The following is a 15,285-nucleotide window of genomic DNA, read 5'->3' on the forward strand; positions in this document are numbered from 1 at the left end:
CTGTTCAAACAAGGGTAAGTTTGACTTTAGATGTCTAAATGTCTTCACTTTTTTCAAATGATAAATGTGTTAATTTTTGTTTTTCAAGTTTAACCCAGCTGATAGTTCTCAGCTCATCAACCATCATGAAGTTTGTTTGATGGATCCAAGAGCTTACAAAAAGAACTGCTAGGTAAAATAAAAATGCAGGACGAAAAAGAAACCAACAAGTAACATATAGTGTTGTTGCAAAAAGTAGAAAATAATAACATTGCTTGTTTTTGTTTGTTCAAATGAGATTTGGTCAAATCCTGTGCAAAAGCAGGAACAAAATTATCGGTTAGTGCTTGTTTGGGTCTCTATATTAAGGTTACACATATTTTATATACACCTTACTCTCACAGAGTGCTGCAGTGTGCAGGAGCAAGTGCCTGACATTGATTACAGACCAAATTAGTCGTAAACACAAAGCACAGGAGAAACAAACTCAAGCTGTGGGAGAGCTTCTGTCCAGCAGCCGATTCAGCAAGTTTGTTGGCATCTTTGTACAAACTTTAAAAACAGGGAAATAAATCTCTATTCCTCATAATCACAACTTGAATTCAATATTGGAAATTATTGCCTGTGTTAGTTTGTCGATTGTAAGGGGGAATTAAATGCATTGTTAATAGAAAACCAATCTGTAAGCTAAGAAAACCTGAGACTAAAAGCATGTTTAGCATGTTTAACATGTTTAGTCTAGAAATAGCTAATTTTGTCCAATGTTTTTATTGTTGTGTTTCCAATAATAAGAAATCTTTTAGGTTTATGACTTTTGCAATTATTATTTTTTTATGGCTCCAACCTGCCAAAGACTACAGATGAAAATTCTGTGTTAGATTGAAGTATTAATGTTGAGTTACATGAGCTCTTAAAATTAAGTAGATAAAATAAAAATTTTAATACGTTGCTGTGTTTGATGCTCAATTTTACCAATGTAACATCCCAACTGTAAAGTAGTACTCTATGACTATACATTCCTGGGTTACTGTGGAAACAAATGGCTATAGATTGAAAACCTTTTTATTGTTTGTCTTCTTCCCGTGTGTGTGTGTGTGCATTTAGCTGTCTCTCGTCTACATTGATTGCAACCAAGGCCGTAGGTCCTGTTACGTTACCATGGAAACGAGCCTATCGCTTGGGAGCCACCGAGAAACTAAACGCCCTCTGATCAATAAGAGTCTTTAATAATATGTCCGACAGAGACACACACAAACACAGATGCAAAACGGAGACACACTAACCCAGACTCAGTAAGTACTGTTGCGTTGAAGGAGCCTTTTATTGAGATGCTACAGTGTAGGATGGGCAGAAAATAGCTGGACTCTTTTGAAGCCTACTGAGACACTTAACCGAGTGCTGCAGGGAGAAGTCATGGCAGTTGGCAAACTGCTGAAGAGGGAAATCTGGAGTGTTATCACTATTAGTCTCACAAAATGTCTTGAAAAGAGGAGAAGCTCAGAATGACACTTCTCATTGGGAATTTTTATAACAGAGTACTTAAAATATTACTAAAATTTATGTAAAACGTTGTGTAAACTAAAACTGAAACTAAACATTAAAATAACAGTGGATGCATGTTACATAGAGAGGCTAATAGTTATTACATTGTGGCACAGATAGTAAAGAAATTAGACAAAGATAGCATGAGTAAATACAAAAAGCGATGTAGACTGTTATGACTTCAATTTATGTACTACCAAAATTCAGTAATTCAGTACTTTTCGTAGTATACCATCTAAATGCCATGTAAAATATATTTAAGTTTTGTGGTACAACATAAAATCAGTGTATTTTAGTAGCAACTATAAATATGTGTAGCATAACAAATATTTAGACTGTGTATATAGTTTAGTGGTGCATCATTAGCACACTGTAGAAACTCTACAGTGATGCTGAATCTGTGCAAAACTTTTTTTTGCCAAACAGGGAGAGTAATGGGAGGCATAGCTACAGTAAATGAGATGACTAGCATACTCTCAATAAAAGCTGATATGTGTGTGTCTGTGTGTATTCCACTCCTGCAAAGGGCTCTACAGCCCAGTACAGTTAATCAAGTGACGGCGGAAAAAGCTGGCAGAGATACCTATAAAATATTGTAACGATTCTGTGTTTTAGTTCTGCTGGGGACCATATGGTTATTTGTATTTGTTATAAGTTGCATTGTGATCCTTTTTGTTATATGTAGAGTGTTATGGGCTTCCCCTGTCTGACTCTGCTGGCTCCCACTCACATGTGATAGGCCTTTTCATGGGGATCGGTGGAGCGGGAGTACCAGGACCGGAAGTGGAAAGAGTTCAGAGGTGAGTTAGTAGTGAAGCTAACAGTGGAGCGTGCCAGATTGTTAGAGGCGTGAGCTGCAGCCTCAGGAATAGCAGCTCGTACTTATTTCCAATAAACCCTGTTTGGCGGGACTACATCTGCGGTGTTGACGTCATTACAATATATTTTGTTTTATTTTGTAAAGTCTCTTTTGCTTTTATTTCACCTGTTAATTGTAATTCTTATTTTTGTCAGCAGGTGGCACTGTTCAAACAGAGCGGTTTAAAAGTACCGGAAATTGAAGCAAACTTGTTTACGTACGCTGGCACAAAACGGAAGAGGAGGACATTTTTGAGCCGAGACTTGTTGGGATGACCAGTTTATGGCCGCATGAGTAAAGAATCAAGATTTCATTTTTAATTAATGTCCAAAATGTATTATTTGCTATGTAGGAAGCTGAAGTGATGTTACTGACAAAATGACATCATGTCTTTTCGTTTGTCCTTTTTATTTTAGTTTTCTGTTAAATGTTTTGCATCAACCCTGTTAATATCGCTGTTAATTCGCTAACCAGCCGTTGCTGGTTAGGAATTTTAAACTAGTATTAAATGGACCATTTACATAACAAAAGACTATTTTTGCTGCATTTCTTGAACTTTTTTTTCAGTTTTGCAACTCAGAGAAAATGTTCTTTTTGAGAATAAAGAACCCCTTTTTTGTTTGATGTTCAGCGTGCTCTATTTATCCCAGCTTACTTCAGTTTTCACTTTTTTGACGTTCTGTGTGCTCATTCAATTGTGGCATACATTATAAAAGTATATTTTTCTGATCATAGTTTGTTGTGACTGTGGACAAAGGATGAAAAATAACAAGGCACAGAGATATTGAGCTCAAAAATCTCATGGGTGGAAGAAGGTGAGTCAGAGCATGGAGTGTAATGTAGCATGCAGGCCAAATCTAGATCACTGAACACACCAGTATTTCTTTTGTAATTTTTCATATCAGAGATGGGCAGCATGATTTCACTTCAGTGTGTTTGTCCCAGTTTTGGCTGCAGTGCATTTACAGTGCTAATGCTGGAAGCAGTTCAGGCCTTTCTTTGACACAATTATGCACGTTAACAATGGTGGATACTGTAGTTTAGATGAGATTTAATTAATTATTTTTTTCATTAGTTTATAGTGTCAGATTATATGCTTCAGACAACCAGTATTTCTAAAGAAAAAACAACAACAAAAAAAGAAACAAATTTCCCTTTCTTGTAGGGAAATATGCCATCCTCTCTGCTCTTTACATCAAAATAAAACTATTTTCACTGGTACTTTCTCTGGTATTTTATTCAATGGATCTTACTCTAAAGGTCTGATATGTTGAAAAATTCTGAGGGTTTCAAATCTGTAACATTTTAAAAGCTTGTCATGTTATCTTCATGTAAACAACTAGCCCTTTGTCTGTTAGAACTCCTGTTTTTCAATGGAAGCTCTTTTGCATCAAATCTATTACTTATATTCTCCATGAATTATGACCATTAGTTCGAGGACCACATATTAGCTAACCTTTTAATCAAGTTCAAATTAGGAAGTGGCAGTCCACTCTTCCTGTAGGATTTCTGCTAATGCATTTTAGATATTTAGGGTCACTTACCTTTGAAAGTAAAATTAAATCCAATATTTAGCTCATGGATAATTCCATCGGAGGTCCAGTTTTCAGACCACTCTGCCCTATAAATTAACATGTTTTAGAAAGCAAGCAGTGCTAATAAAGCAATCTGGGTTTCCCATTATGTGGAACTAAAAATAATATAACTAATTTTAAATAAAGCCTTGTACACTATGCTGCCTTGCTTAAATATGATGATCAGTGTAGGGAAAAGAAGAATATGATTCAGTTCAGCAGTCCAGGTTGAGCAATAACTCAGCTGTTTTATTTATTGGTGGGTTTTCTCCAAAGAAATATGAGAATCTTACAGTCACTAAAATGCTTGGCATGCAGTTTTTTTTTGAGGCTGCAGGTTGACTTGACTGAAGTGTTGTTTTTTTTGTATATTTGGACTTTAAAAAATCCAGGAGGTAGACTGTCTTCAGTGTCAACACTTTTATATGCAGAGAGGGTCCACAGTAAAATATGGCAGTTTTTTAGTAAGTTTTTATTTAACAAAAATATGTTTATTAATATATGTAGAAATTAATGAATTAAACAAATAAATTCAGCATTTTCTTATAACTACAACTACAGAGTGAAACATTGTTTTATATTCTTATGTATGTGTTTGTATGCATATATGTATGTATACATATGTTTTTCTTTTGTTTTCTTATTTCATTCACTGGGAATAAGGAGAAAATCTGTTGTGGCACAGTTGTGTTTATTTACAGCAACAACCCTGGCGTCTTTCTGCATTGAAATTTCATGTTTTCTCTGAGCATCCATGGGTTTTCTCCCGCTACTCAATTCATTTTAGGTTAACTGGTTGCCCGTCATGGACTGGTGACCTGTCCAGGGTGCACTTTTGCACAATTATTGCTGGAGATAGGAACCTCCTCCCCTTCCCCACCTCTGAAGGGATATGGATGGATGGAACCTCTATAATCGTACGAATCTCCCCGAATGTGGTCAAATAAAAATAATTTGTTAAAAAAAAGATACGATAATTTATGACCATGGCTCTTTGAAACCCAATCAGCAGCAGAGGCAGCCACTCCTCAGCCAACCATCCACCTGTGAAGCAATGACGCTTCATACATAGTAAACAGGGCTCTTAAAGAGACATCCACTCCCCCCCAATGCTAAAGAAACGTGCAGGGCTTCCTTTAAGTACACAGGGGGCCTAGAGGGCAGGCTGCCAGGGAATATATAGGGCTAGACAGCCTGCTTACTTGTAACACAAGGTCCCTTTACAGAATTATCCACGCTCCGCTGGAGCCGCCTGTCCCCGCCCCTTCCGTCCCTCCGACAACACACAGCATCCATCCTCATGGGCTCACACGCTGCGTGATCCACATCACAACCGACAGAGCGGTGGCTTGGCCGAACCTCATGGAGTAGCAGGACTACTAGTAAGAGGAAGCGGGCTGCTCTCGGCTACCTTTTGTTTCTTTCCCCCCCTTTCTTCTTTTATGGAGTCGCCTTTTTGTCCGGAATATCGCTGCATCCCATAGCGGTAAGTGTCAGTGCTGCATATGCAGAAGGGGAAACGGGACTATGGAGCTATTGTCTGTTGCTGAGCCAAGTTCGGATTTCTAATTAAAAGACAACGCTGGGGTCAGTATTAATTAGATCGATCCATTAATTAACAAGAATCGCTCAGTTGTATTAGAATCTGTTAAAACTGCTATTTAGACAGAATATCGGTATTTCACAGGCACCTGTCTGTCTTTACCAGCAACAGTGGCCACCTTATAGAGCTTATTTAAAGCATAATTGGATATATGCTCAACCTTTTCTTTGCACAGCCAACAAGAACAACGTGAGATTTTTTTTTTATGTATTCTTGCTGTGTGTAAATATGTCGCCTCCGTTGCCGAGCAAAATGTGTTTTCAGCCCAAGAGGGGGCAAAAATGTGGCCCGTTTCCCCGCCCCCCAACATCAGATCCTGGCTATGTCTCTTCCAGCAGCACTCGTTGCCGTGCAAAGACGCCACTGATCCCCTCAAAGACGGAATTCCCAAGCCTATTAGGGGTCTTTATGATCGATTCAGGGCAACCTTGAAATTAAATCAGTGTTGCATTTGTCATCAGCATGTTCTGATTGCCTCTTTTTTCATTATGTTTCCACTGCAGTGCCATGCATTTACTGTAATGGCTTATGCAGGGGGAAGAAATTAATATAATACGTTTAGATACATCACATTTTGCTCTTGTGGAGTAAAAATGAGGATTTAAGATGTTTGTAATGCACCAATAAGGTATTTAAATAATAGATTTATCTTTATGTGGGCAAAAAGGCATTCATTCTCTGCTACAGTTATAAATTGTACATTGTGACCAGGAATTGAAAGTTAATAATATGTGAAGTCATTATTATAGGAGCCATTGCTACTTAATATGTTGAGTCACCTGCAGGATTAAATCTTGCCTGTCTGTTCATCGCATGCCCTTAACCAACTGTGTGCATGCACAGTTGCACTGAACCCTCCTCAGCTTGGCTGAGCATTGAAGACAAGAAAGCATTACCCACCCAGAGAGGCAGCATATTTTCACCTTCCATCCTAAACGGGCATCTTACTGCATGTGCTCCTATATTTACGGGCGTGTCTAAGCTCGTGTCTGTTGTGTGTGCCAAAGCAGACGAGTAATGTTATTTAGTGGCCAGATGGCCTGCAGTTGGACCATCAGGTGAGCCTTTTCCGTGGCTGTCAGTAGGATCTGGTGAACGCTGGGCACCTCTTGGATCCCAGCCACAAACCACACAAGTGTGCACCTGAGTGTGTCTCTATGTGGTTGCTCTCATATACAGTGAGTGTACACTCACTTTTCAAATTACTGCATGTGTTAGTTGGCATAGGCTGTTTAGTAAATTCTTGGATGTGTGCATTTTCCTGTTGATGCTTAGCCAGGCTGAGGTCACAGTGACATAATTTGCCTAAAGCATAATCATCACCAAGATTGACTGTGTGTTAGAGGCCTATGAAGGGTTCCTACTTGAAAAGTATAGAACTTCCTTTTATAATTGTCCAGGTCTGACAATTAAAAAATTCTTTAAAATTGTTTTTCCAGGATGGAAAAATATTTGCATTAACTTCTAAGTGGGTCTAATCGTGTCTTATGCAAAGGTTGTAATTGGCTTATTTTAAATCAAATGCTTTTTTTTTCATTTGCCAGGTCAAACATTTAGATTTTCCACTAATTGGCAAAGTTCACTCACTTTCAAATATCAAAAATAGACTTTATTACTATCTAATCTTAAAACAGCTATAAGTACAAGGCCAACTGCCATTCTAGATTTTAAATTTTAAATTGGTTCTAAGAAAAACCCGTGAAATGGTGTAAAATGGTGGTGGCAGCATCATGCTCTGGTCAAACGTTTTCTTCAGTACAGGAGACGGGGAAACTGAAGGGATGCAGAGAAATGTACAGTCTTGAGCTGCATTTAGGTTATGCTTAAAGGTCTGTGATCCATGCATGCTTATTATGCCTCACATAAAAAAATATGAGACACTATTCATTCTGAATTTGTTGATAGAAATGTGACAGGAAATATTTCTGTGGTATAATATGCGCTACTTATAATGACTAGTTTCAGGTACAGAAATATTGGAGGGAATCCTGCAGGACAGTGGACCGTCCACCGAGGCCGATTAAATAATTCATCTCTTGTGTGAGGTTGCCTCCTCAGTGATGAATCATAGCGTCCACATGAAATTCAAGATGCATCCTGATCAGCTGTAACAAATTGCTTACAGAAACTGGATACTGTTGTTTTCATCTTTTAGCTTTGCATTTATGCACATGGAGCATTAAGAAAAAAAAATCTTGCATGTAGAAAGCTTGAATTTTCCCAATCAAGATAAAACAAATGGAATTCCGTCTACTTTAATCAGATTCCAGTGAAACTGCAGAAAGAAGTGACATTTGAACCCATCTCTAAAATCCATCCTGAGAAGGGACTAAATATTGATTTTTCCATGCAGTCTCGCACCCATAGACATACATGTATGGGTGGGATCGCTCATAAACCTCCTCCATGGCTCAACGCTAGCAGGAATTTGATTACATCTAGACATGGGGGGCAGTGTTATTAGTGCAGTGGTGGTGTCTCGATTGGGTAATAGATCTGTCACAGAGATGCCCCTTGGGAATGATCCGCCCTATTGGGCGAGATAAGACCTGTCACTAGAGAATGAGTGACCCTGCCTTTATTTGAAAACGTTGATGCATACAGGTGATGAATCTCTCGGTGGGTGAGCTAGAATGGTTTTGCCAGATTTTGCAGTGTGGCTTACTGTTTAGCATTTCAAATTTGAACATCACCGCATATAGATATATATTTTAAAATCATTCGCTCATAAGAAAAACCTTCATGCTGTAGTGGTTAGTTAAAATTTTTATAGAAGAAGAGCTGGCCAATCATAAAACTCAGAGAGTTCAAATCTGCAAAGCAGGTGTAGTCCACTGCATGTCCCTGCAGCACTGCAAAGCAGCATTTTCTATTGAGGGAAGGGCTGCTTTGCAGTGTTGTCCCCTTGAAAGTAAGTTTAAAGAGATTGTCAGGATTATTTTTTGGTTTGGGATAGTTGTCAGAATACCCCATCAACCTGCTGCAGACTGATAGAAGCAGAAAAATAGGGGACGGATCTTGAGCGTTAGGCTGACGATGTTCACAGGCATTTAATTATATGCCCTGGATGTCAGCTAACACGTTTTACTCGCAAAGAGCTCATTGAAGAACAAAATGATAAAATAACACACTTTCTTACCTGAGAAGCTACACTTGGTATGCATATGGCTGGTCAGAGATGCGACCCTTCTCAAGGTATCCAGCAGCTGTTACATATTGAAATGTCTTTCTGTTGAAAATATGCATCTGCTTGATTTGTTTCATAATCGTCTTCAAAAAGTGTTTTAAGCACAAGGGTGGGCACTTCACATTCTGTTAGACAACTCTTTTAGCGAAAAATGTACTTGGCCTCTGCTGTTTTATTTGATGCATCTTCTATCCACGATGGTCTGTCTGTCTTATAAAACCCTGCCTTTGAACTATCTTGCATCACAAAAGTGTATTATGAAAGGATCTGTTTGCTTCAATTGGTCTTAGAACGTAGGGTTGTTTTGAGATGGCTTTGGAACTTCCCTTCCTTTGTCTAGCCAGTGCAGAGGAAGACAACCATAATTAAAAAATGGCCCACTACTCTTTCACCCATTTCACACAGGTACATGTGTATTGGTGTAACTTGGCGTCTTGTTGTGACTGTGATGCTGCTGTCACTGTTCAAATGCCACTCAACTTGTTAAATAAACTGACATTTATCCCATGTGTCCATCTATCTGTCATTGGTCTACTGTGTGGTTTGACTGGTCATACCCTCTTTGTTCTGTTCATGGGTTCATGGGGACTCGTGCTTTTCTCCAGCAGTTTAAGGTTGTACATCTTGGATGCTGCTAATTTCACCTGTAATGAATCAGATGTAGCTAAAAATGGAATAACAGCTACAGATTCCTGTCACCAGATGATAGAGTTTATATTTAAACTACAACTTTCCTGCATAGCTTGATGCTCAGTATCTGCTGTGGGAAGCCGATCCACACTTGCTTCTTATGTGTGGCATAAAATGTTCAGAAGTTAAAGGAATCTTCACCCAATGTTTTACTGGAACAAATCTGATTAAAACAAAAGTTGCAGCACAGAAATGTGAGATTTTCCTTTCTCTTCAGCTGGGCTAAGGAGAATGCGGATGTTATTGTGATGATTCTGAAATAGCTGAATGCTCAGATCAAAAAGCCCGTTTGATCTCACTATAGACTAAAATTCAGATATGGTACAAGGCAGCATGAGGGAAAAAAAGCTTACACTGGATCACTGAATGTTTAAAATGAAGTGAAAACACATGGGAGACTCACGGGAAGACAGGATATATTTTTTAAAAAACTTTTAATCATCCATGTGCAGATACCTCTAGGCATTTTCTGCTTAGTGACATTTGTTGGGCTGCAAAGCAACACACTCATTATTTTTATACCTTAACAAACTGTGCTGCTTTACAGAAGCATATGCACAAAATAGTTGTGAAACTGCAGTTTATAGAGTCTAATTTAACTTTAGCTTCCCAAATGTTAAAAAATATACCAGTGATTCGAAAAGCTAATTACGAGCTGTACTCATTTGCAAGTTGGCATGATTTGTTTCGTTTGTCATACCACATGCATGAGAAATAATTGAATTTGACAGAGGAATCACGAGTCTGGGATAAGACCGCTGACAAAACAGACAGCTGGGCCATTGAGCTCAAACATTTTTGAGGCCATTTTTAACCCTGTCATTTACATGTCCATTTGTCGTGTATGTACACTTTGTGTACATACTATTGTTTTTGATAGTCATATGTACTTTGTATTGCAAACCAGCTATGTAAAAACAGTTTTAAGATAAAACAAATTTGGCCAAAACAGGAAATCAGTGTTTTCTGACTTTTGTTTTTGTTAGAACAATGCTTCTTGGATATAAATTGTACTGTTGGACAGCCTGCTTACTTTCTTTCTTGTTGTTCCACATTTGTAATGAAGATGTATTTATGAATTGAGCAGCAAGGTTGAGTATGTGGACTGCATCCTTAAAACACTATTACACCTTGAGGAGAATGGATTGGAAAGAAGGTTATCTTTTATCTTAACTTTCACTTACGTATATGTGCATATCTGTATTCTTTTAGGATGTTAAAGAAAGCTTGCAACAGCGGTTCTCTAAAATATTGTATAATGGAAGATTGTGACTATTCTATCACAGGGTGATATTTAGATTCTGGTTTTGTTAGAAGTTGGCTTTGTAAGAAAAGCAATGACTGTACAGTATGAAAAAAAATAATTCCCATGGAGCATTTTAAAAAGTGCTACAAGGGAGGATTGAAAACTATTTTTAGCGCCAAAGATTCTCTGTTGGCAAGAGTGTTAGCCATGGGACTTCACTGCTTCAGTCTCAGGAAGCTGTTGTGCAGTCAGTAGAAGAGGAGGGAAGAAGCAAAAGAAAAATGAGACCTGCATATCGTGTTATATATGAATCCTTTTCTCAACAAGCTGCAAAGTACATATTTGCTATCTGCTGAAACCTGGAGTGTTTGCGCATCCAAAAACCTCCTTGAGTTTCATTGTAGCTGAATATCAACTGCTGAATAATTGGACTGTTTGCAGGCAATATTTTTCCAAGGCTTTGTAGTAAAAATCAGGAAACTGAAAATCAGCTTGAGAGCTGATGAACAAAAGACTGTTGATACAAAATACAAAACACTGCTTATAGGTAATAACCCCCACCCCCTAAAAACTTATTTCCTCCTCTCAGGCGTTAGTGGCTTCAAAAAATTACAACACAAACATCCGAGTTTATTAGAAACATCAAAAAGGCAGCTTTGGTCCTGATGTTTGTTTAATGAGATGGGCATCTCTCAAAAGATAAAATAGATAAAGATAAAACACCTGAAACAATATGAAAAAAAGTCTTCCCTTTTTGTACCCTTGTTATAATCACTGAGCAGTTTTTATGTGTTTCCACTGATATTTGTTCAGTTGGAAGCTCTCCTTGTCATGACCATAATCTTTAATTCCCTGCACAGATTATCTGTCAGATTTAATTTGTGTTTGGGCGGACAACTTCGAAACGTTAATGTTACTTCCCGTTGGAAGAAACATGTTGGTGAAATTAAAAGTTTACTTTGCACTTAAATTTGCCATGGGTGTCAATTTTGCGCTGAAGTGCAAAATTGACATTTGGTGACTGTGGCACCCTTGGCAAAAATTGCAGTAGTTGGCAACAAAATTGCAATAGTTGCAGTAGCCAAACAGCCAATCACTCTTCTCTGCATATACGTTTTAATTAAGTCACATTGGATGTTTTTCAAACATGGTCTTCTTGAGGTCATGCTACAGCGTCTCAGTTGAATTTTCACGCACTCCAAAAACAAATCTTGTGTGGGTCATTTTTACCCATTCAGCGGTGGGCTTGCTGGTGTGCTTCAGAGCATTTTCCTGCTGCATAATTCGAATGCACTTGATCTTCACAAACTGTTGGCTGAATGTTTACCTTCAGGATTTCCTGGTAAAGAGCAGTTTATGCTTCCTTCAATTCAGATTGCAAAGCAGCAAATCAGCCCCATGTCATGATTCTACTGCCGCCATATTTAATTGTATGATTTTCTTTTTCTGAAAGTTTGCGAGTTTTATGCCAGATGTAACGGGATGCACAACTTACAAAAAGCTTCACATTTGTCTTTAGTCTATTTTTTATTGTTGAATCTTTAACACTGATCTTAACTAAGGCAGGTGACGCCTCCTTTCATTCTTGTCCCAGAACAAGAATGAAAGGAGGCGTCACCTGCCTTAGTTAATGAATCAAAGCTTTGGTCAGTGCTTTGATTCATTCTTTGAGTAGTTTTGGTCCCGGCAAAAATTATTACTATAATTTTAGAAAAATCTAACAAGAGAAATGAACTGATGAGCAGTAATTAAGTAAATGTGTTTAACAGTTTGTTTATATGGAGGAAATAGCATTAAGTCTGGATGAAATGAGGTTTGGAAGGTACAACTTGCTTCTTTCATTCACAAGTGGTAAAACTAAACCAAGTTACTGTAGGTAGGAACTAGCGTTTGTGGACCTGTGAAATAAGATGTTACTTTTTCAGTCTGTTTTGTTTTGCAAAGATTGTACCCACTGTGCATGCAGCATTTTATACTTTTTACCTTAAATTGAAATGGAAAGGTTTTAAAGTAGTCGCCCCAGCCTGTCTGTAAAAGCACAAGAGGTGCTGTAGTTTAAGCAAAATGCAATTCTAGCTCAATCGAGGACAGCATAAAGATAAAAATGTGAAAATGGAAGGAAATTATTTGAGGTTTTCACATCCAGCTTCTTATTTTCGACTCTATGCCAAACTTGCTGTGGCAGGTAAACAACTCTCAATTGGACATCATCTTTCTGCAGGTACAAAAATCAACTGGAGATCAGGAGATGGGTTTTCAAATGTGATATTTCTGCGCTCAATATTTCACTTTCAGCTCCTGCTGTCTCTGATTGGAGCACAGTCACAACTAGAAAAAGCCATCACAGCTGAGTGGTCGGGCTGCAGAGATACTGATGAGTGCTGACAAGTCCTGTGGGCTACTCGTTTGATGAGCTTGCCCCTGGGTAGATGATCTGATCTTGTCAGTTCTGACTGTAATTAACTGGCACTGAACTAGAATAAAAATTCTCCTTGGATATTATTTTTGGAGCGGATTTTTAAAATGTCTTGAGGTTCCGGGAGACGATAAATTGTGTTTAGCCCATACTGTGACTATAGGCCCAATAGTTCTGAGCCGTGAGGCCGGTCTGCGGAGTGCTAAATAAATGAGTGTGGTGTAAACTGTTTGACATGGAGTGTGGGCCCTTTAAGTTTTTTTTGATTTGAATCATCTGTCACAGAGCCTCTGGTAAAATCATGTTCCCAGTCAAACTGTCACATTCCCATATTTCTTCAAATGCATTGCCTCTGTACTCTGACCCTTGGTAAAGGAAAAAATGAAAAGTCAACCTGCAAGGTTTTATATTTAGTTTTAAACATGAGAGCTGAACAGATTTAACATTTGAGTAATCGATAAGTGAATTTCCAGCACATTTCAGCTTGTTTGGGTGCTTGGGCAGCTGCAAACCTTCTATTCTTGTTGGAAGCCATGTTTGATTACTCTCTTGAGTCAGTATTGTCAATCACAGCTGCAGGTTTCTTGAGGTATTGAGAAACTCAGATTGAGAAGTCTTTTATAACTAAAGTTCAGTCAGATTGAATCGAGAGAATCTGTGAACATCAATTTTAAAGTCTTGGCACAGATTCTGAGTTGGCTTCAGATCTGGACTTTGACTGGGCCACACAAGCAGACAGATGCACATTGATCTAATGTTTTTCTTTGTGGCTCAGGCTGCAATTTTTTAAGGTTGTTGTTGGTCTGCTTCCTGGCTAAGCCTCCCTGACCTCTAACAAGTCTGCCTCCAAAATGACCAATTCGTCAAACAATTTCTTATCAACTCTAATTCCCCAATCCCTGCTGAGAGAAAACATCCCAGATCATAATACTACCATGTTTCAGATTGTTTCCAGAGTGATGTCATAATAAGGAATGCTTAAAATATGAGAATGTCAATTCCCATTGAGTGGCATAAAGATGGAACTAGATTGACATATATTGAAGAAAAGATTAAAATGAACCTACTTCTTTTGCTGTGCTAACTTTAATAATATAGCTTCCAGTCAGAGCCTTTTTAAATTCTCACTGGCTGGGTAACTATAAAAATTCAGCTTAGGGACAATTTGTGCGAAGTCACAGACTGTTGACCTTATTAGAAAGAAGTCTGAGTGGTTTTGTTACTACAATAATAGAAGACTGGGTTTTACTCAAAATCCCATGAGTCAGTGTATTTTTACTGGAGTGGCACTCAAAAGTGTTCTTTTAATTCTGACACATACACAACTGTCATCAATTCTAAATCTGGTGAATCTAAAACAAGCTTCTGCTACCATTTAACTAAAGCTATAGTTTACAAAGAGGTTTCAAATGATCCTGGGTACCTCATTTTATAAAGATGTATATGTAATACATATTGTATAACACTATAAAAGTAGCCGCTGATATTTGGAGAAAACACAAGCAAAAAATGTACTTACAAAAGCTGGCTGTTTCTCCAAAACAAATGAAAAAGACAATGCAGATTTGTGTTTAGAGAGTTTGCCAAGAAGCTAACAGCAACCCTGAAGGAGCTGCAGGAATTTGTCTCAAGCATCACTTTTCCTCCATATGTGACAACCTCATATATACTGCAGGTCTGGATTGAAGATTAGGGCTTCCAGACAGAAACCTTTTTGTTTCAATAAAATAAAGACTGTGGCTGCATGTGTTGCTGTCTGATGAAACCTCTCCTTAACTTTGACTACAGTTCCAAAACGTGAGTTTAACATAAGAACAACACAGCTCATCATAAAAATAATATAATGACTTTAAACTTTTATTTAAAAACACATTTTCTTCCACTCACATCCTGTAGTAGAATACACTGCTTTAGTTTTGAATTTAAGTGAAACACAAAACCCCCCTCATGTTTTAGTATTGAATGTTTTTTTTTTTTTTAAAGTACATTTCATTAGTATGGTTTTAATTTAATTAATTTTTTTTTACCGCTATAGAAGAATAAATAAGTCAAACTATTGTTTCTCCCTTCTGCTGACATGAAATGTCACTGAGTTTGAGGAGGTATTTGAAAGTGAATTGAGATGGATTGAATTGGTATTTGGTAGAACTATTTTTATGGATTTTTTGTCTCTCTCTATTTTTTTGGGG

At 37.9% G+C, this 15,285-nt stretch overlaps 1 protein-coding gene across 3 annotated transcripts in view; it reads left to right on the plus strand.

Moving 5' to 3' along the window:
• The first annotated feature begins 2,590 nt into the window (after nucleotides 1-2,590).
• Nucleotides 2,591-15,285, plus strand: part of plppr1 (phospholipid phosphatase related 1) — a 46,020-nt gene continuing 33,325 nt past the window's right edge. For 2 of the 3 annotated variants that reach the window (XR_006368630.1, XM_044096365.1), the window contains exon 1: nucleotides 5,072-5,440. The gene's annotated coding sequence lies outside the window, so the exon portion shown is untranslated. Of the gene's footprint in view, nucleotides 2,693-5,071; nucleotides 5,441-15,285 lie in introns of those variants that run through there. The other variant, XM_044096366.1, reaches the window with a different exon arrangement.

This window comes from Gambusia affinis, linkage group LG17 (genome assembly GCF_019740435.1).
Source record: "Gambusia affinis linkage group LG17, SWU_Gaff_1.0, whole genome shotgun sequence".
NCBI lineage: Eukaryota > Metazoa > Chordata > Actinopteri > Cyprinodontiformes > Poeciliidae > Gambusia > Gambusia affinis.